Source organism: Oenanthe melanoleuca, chromosome 13, assembly GCF_029582105.1.
Source record: "Oenanthe melanoleuca isolate GR-GAL-2019-014 chromosome 13, OMel1.0, whole genome shotgun sequence".
Lineage (NCBI taxonomy): Eukaryota > Metazoa > Chordata > Aves > Passeriformes > Muscicapidae > Oenanthe > Oenanthe melanoleuca.
This window is the reverse complement of record NC_079347.1, coordinates 1,752,447-1,757,619: the sequence shown is the minus strand read 5'-3', so window position 1 is coordinate 1,757,619 and position 5,173 is coordinate 1,752,447. Positions and strand designations below refer to the sequence as shown.

Below are 5,173 nucleotides of genomic sequence, written 5' to 3'. Positions count from 1 at the left end.
GGCTAAACATTTAGAGTCTGAAGACATTTAAGGATTATTTCACAAACCCAGGGTTTTCCAGAAGACTGTATGGAATCCAAATGGATCCAAATCTCATCTTGGAGAGAGCAACACACTCCTTTGGTTCCAACTTTTGCATTTAAACACCATTTTTGTCTGAAACCCTGTCAGTCATCTTGCCCCTCCCCACCAGTTCTGATGTATTTACACATTCATCAGCCTTTTCCAGCCTTCCCCCCAGGCCTAGGCATGAGAACTGGTACCTCGTTACAGCCTCTCCAGTCTCCCACAGGAATTCAACATCACTCTCAAATCCTGCTGCACCAACAGCCTTGTAAGATAAAGAAAAATAAACTAAGCAAGCTAAAATATAAATATGTTTAATTGAGGTCATATAAAAATATATTTTAAACAAGCAGTGAGAGGATATTAACAATAAATTGTATATGTCATTCTTGTTACACCTTGCCCCAAATCCCCTTTGATGTTTCCAATTCCTACATCCACATCCTGAAAACAAATTCTTTTCCAGGTGTCCCATTTAAGCTGTGGTCTCCAGGTTTTCATCTCAACACCATTCAAAGCAGCATTGACAGCTTTTCTTCTGACCACTCCTGCTGCTCCAGCAAGCCCCACACCAATTCACCTGTAATAAAAACACAATAAAGACAGTTGAAAGGAGGAGCCTCGTCCAGCCATTATCACAGAGCAGTTAATTAGCTGGTATTTATTTTTATATAAAAGAGACACACTAAAATATCTGCAACAGATTATTTTCTGTGTGTTGTCTGCATCCAATCTAGGCTCTAACTCCACGGGCAGGAGTTACTCCACTCTCAGGCATGCAGAGTGCTGCCAAAACCTGGCACCACCGAGCACCAGAACGGCCCCGCTGGTGCCAGGAGAGCTCAGCAGCACCTTTCTCTCCCAGCAGCATAACACTGGCACAGGCACTGAGCAGCCACGGGCAGCTGACTACTGCTGGGAGAAAAAATAACAAAACTAGGGGCTTTACAGGGCAGAAAAAAGGAGGCACCTCTCTGGCAATGCCTCCTCTCATTAAGGCTTCATCCAGCAAGAACAATAAATAAGCTACACCTATCGCTGGATAAACCATGTTATTTTCACCCTGAGGACCCGAGGCTAGCACAGGAGCCAGTAGAGGCCTTTTAGTTAATTCAAGGCAGCAAAATAAACACTTTTGCCCATTTTCCCTGGTTGGCTCATGGTCACACCTCACCCACGTTGCACCAGAGCTCTCCCTGTGCCTCACGGGCAGGTTCTCTCTTTACATCTCCTCTCTGCAGGCTCCGGTGCCCCACTTGGCTGTCCCAGCACAGCACAGCTCAGCTCGGGGGATTCACCCGATGAGGTCGGGTCACCTCAGGGCTGCTCCCGATCACTCACAGCTCCGGTCACCGTGATCCTCCACATCGGCTGAAGGCCTAAAGAGAGGACAGCAGAAATACCGCAAACAATGCATTAATTCCATCTGCATTCATACAGCTCAACATCAACAATACCGCTTGTGGCACAGGACGAAAATCAGCAAACCGAGCAAAAGGCTGAGGTACAGCCGAGGAACACGCCCAATCCCAGGGTACCGCGGGCTGCAGAGCCTGCCGGCCAGCAGAAACAGCTAATTTACAAAAAGTGAGTATTTCAGGTGTCCAGCCCCGCTGCCGCCGCCACCCGTCCCGTCCCTGTCCCCGCCTCACCACATGGCGGCGGCGGCGCCGCATGGCGGCCGGGCCCGCGCAGCGCCGCTCCTTCCCCTCACGGCGGCGGGGAAAGAGCCATGCTCGACCTGAGCCGCTCCTTCCCCTCACGGCGGGGCAGAGAAGGGCCATGTCCGAGCAGAGCCGCTCCTTCCCCTCACGGTGGAGGGTAGAGAAGGGCCATGGCCGCCCACAGCCGCTCCTTCCCCTCACGGCAGGGGTAGCAGAGAAGGGCCATGGCCGCCCACAGCCGCTCCTTCCCCTCACGGCAGGGGTAGCAGAGAAGGGCCATGGCCGCCCACAGCCGCTCCTTCCCCTCACGGCAGGGATGGCAGAGAAGGGCCATGGCCGCCCACAGCCGCCCCCTCCCCTCACGGCCGCGGGCACAGAGAGAGGCCGGGCCCGGCCGCGCTGCCGAGGTGATTCCACAGGCACCGCCCCGCGGCTTCGGCCGCTCCCTCCGGGGCGGGGAAAAACCCTCCATAATCACAGAGCGGTTTGGGCTGGGAGGGACTTTAAAGACCATCTGCTCCCACCCCCTGCTATGGGCAGGGACACCTTCCACTATCTCAGGTTGCTCCAAGCCATGTCCAGCCCGGCCTGGTACGCTTACAGCGTCCCTGGCAGTGCCAGAGCAGGAAACACAGGGTCTGTGGGATAACTGAACTCAAGCACCAGCTCATGAGAAGCAGAGGGCTGGTGAGCTGCCTCTCTGCTTGCCCCTGATGTGTCCCACTTCAGGCACAGGAGATAGAAGTGTCAGCTCAAAAACAGCTGCCAGCAGCAAAAAACCCAGCCCTGAAATAAGCAGAGAAAAAGTTGTGGTACTGCCAAGTGCCTCGCTGGGAGAAGCACAATTCCACACCTTCCCTGGCCTCCACTGGATGCCTTAACATCAGCCCAGTGCTCTGTGTGTCCATGTCTGGGCACAGCAGTGTAACTGTGACCTCCCTCACTGGGTATCCATTCAAAGGAAGTTTTTCTCTGGGCTTTCTGCTCCAGTGAGACACTTCAAGGCCTTTCCAGAAAGCCTGGTATCCCTCCCCCATGCTCCTCGTGTGCTTATGCTCTCAGAGCTCAGCAATGAACTCCGCTGGAGCTGTGCTTTGCCTCAGGCAATCATCCACTCCAGCTCTGTCTTCTTCAAATGCTTCACGGGCTATTTTCAGCCCAAGGCAGGCAGCTATTCTTCCTGGATATGGGGTGCTCTTCCCTGCTCAGCCTGATCCTGCCTTGTCCCGGGAAGCCCTGGGCTTGTTGTACCCAGGACACGGCTGTGTTCAGGGAGAGAGGCTGGTGCTGAGCAGGACTTCAGTGCTTCCCCTGCCAGTGCTGAAGCTGGTGAGGAACAGGGATGCCCAGTGCAGCACAGCAAAAGCTGTCTGGTGGAGGGATGGGTAAGAGCAGACACAGAGCACTTCTTGCCCTTGTTCCTGGGGGTCTCATTGCCTGTGGCTGAGGGCACGCAGGGATGGATGTGCCCTGTGCCCACACAGGGATGGATGATGACTCTGCTGAGACCCTAAGCCACAGCTTCAGTTTGGAAGCTGTTTAATTCATTAGTGCAGCATGGGGCCTACATTAATATGCCTTTTCTCTTTTAACAAGACATTTTCAGCAGGATTGGGGAGATACTTCAAAAGCTTCCTAAATGCCAAATACCAGAACTCAGCAACTCCCATGTCCCAGTGTAATCCCCTCTGTGTGCACAGCTTTTCCTCTGCTTGCTGGCCTTGGAGGGGGGCTCCAACAAAGGCCTGCACATAATTTGTGAACTTAGAGTGAAAAGCATCAAACCAAAAGAAACGCAGCTCTGCCATGGGAGTGAAGCCCTTTTCTGTCCCAGGAATCTGCTCTCTGCATCAATTGCAGCCAGTCCCTGTTGTTCATCTTGGCTTGATGACAGCTAAACAGGCCCTTCATTGCTCCTGCAAGTGTTGTGATAGAGCCTGAAGAGACTGAGATGCTTTGTTCCAAGCCAGATTAGAGATATGAGTTACTACAAAATAAAAGCCCAGCTAGCTTTCTAGCTAGTTCCTCTTGTCTAGACACAGCCTCCCCTGAGCTCCCTGCATCCCAGCACAGCCCTGCAGCTTGTGTTCAAAGCAACTCAACAGGCTCCAGAAGCCTGAGTAACCCCTGTCGAGTGGATGCTCTGTTACAGCATAAAGGAGAAATCACATCTGAGTGATTTGCTCCCATAAATTACAGGATGGGTTAAACCAGGACATGAGCACTGTCTGCTGGCACAGTGCATCCACTCAAGAGATCTGCACTGGCAGGGAGCTGTAGTGCTTCATAATATGTGTGCTCCAAGCCTGGGGTGGGACATGCCCTGTGTAACCAATGTCTGCAGCTTCTGTGGCAGCAAGAGAGATCCTTTACTGTCACCTCAGCCCTGAACACATCCGTGCCCAGGGCTCACTGCCTGCCCTACCTCCAGCTCTGGTACTGCAGAGTTGGTACTGTGATCTTCCATACTAATCAGATTTTGGCTCAGATTTGGCCACATTGTCAGTCACTGCAGAAAAAGACAGAGTAGTACTGTGGGAAGAGGAAGAAGATTCAGTAAACCTATGGAAGAAAAGATTTGTGGATGTACATTGTCATTTAGCATGGTGGTCACCTCCAGCCCCACAGCCAAGCAGGTTTGAACTCTGGTGAGAAGAACTTGTGTCGTCTGGGTGTCTGTCACAGCTGGGGACCGTGACAAACACTTTGTGCTCACAATGCACTGTGAGTGACACCAGCCTCGCTCAGCTCCCCACAGCAGAGCTGGTGGGGCAGCCATGGCCTTGATGCTGCCTTTTCCTCTTTGGGGAGATTTCAGCACTCTTTGAGGTGCTGCACCCAGGTCAGGCCAATCCCAGGCACGAGCACAGACTGGGAGAAGAGCTCGTTGACCAGCAGAGAAGAACTTGGAGGATATGATGGATGCAAAGCTGGACATGAGCCAACAATGTGCAGGGGCTGCCCAGAAACCTCCCTGTGCTGGGCTGCACCCACACAGCAGGGATTGTCCCCCTCTCCTCTGCCCTTGTCAGACCCCCTTGCAGAGCTGCTGCAGCAGCAGAAGGATGAGCTGCTGAGCTGTTGGAGCACGTGCAGAGGAGGCCATGGAGATATTCCCTCTGCTCTGGAACCAGGCTGGGAGAGCTGGGGATATTCACCTGCACAATAGAAGGTTCCAGAGAGACCTCAGAGCCCTTTCCAGTGCCTAACGGTGCTCCAGGGGAGCTGAAGAGGGATTTGGGACAAGGGATGGAGGGACAGGACACAGGGAATGGCTCCCACTGCCAGAGGGCAGGGATGGACGGGGTATTGGGAAGGAATTTCCCCCTGTGAGGGTGGGCAGGGCTGGCACAGGTGCCCAGAGCAGCTGTGGCTGCCCCTGGATCCCTGGCAGTGCCCAAGGCCAGGCTGGACACTGGGGCTGGGAGTAGCCTGGGACAGTG

At 53.6% G+C, this 5,173-nt stretch overlaps 1 long non-coding RNA gene and 1 other non-coding gene across 2 annotated transcripts; both read right to left on the bottom strand.

Moving 5' to 3' along the window:
* Window positions 1–364: 364 nt before the first annotated feature.
* LOC130258665 (uncharacterized) lies at window positions 365–2,167 on the bottom strand. The gene is made up of 3 exons (XR_008841530.1): window positions 1,719–2,167; window positions 1,236–1,445; window positions 365–646 (listed from the first exon to the last, which is right to left on the bottom strand). It is a non-coding gene; the product is annotated as an uncharacterized LOC130258665 (long non-coding RNA).
* Window positions 784–986, bottom strand: LOC130258995 (small nucleolar RNA SNORA74). Its single transcript, XR_008841569.1, has one exon. It is a non-coding gene; the product is annotated as a small nucleolar RNA SNORA74 (small nucleolar RNA).
* Window positions 2,168–5,173: the final 3,006 nt, after the last annotated feature.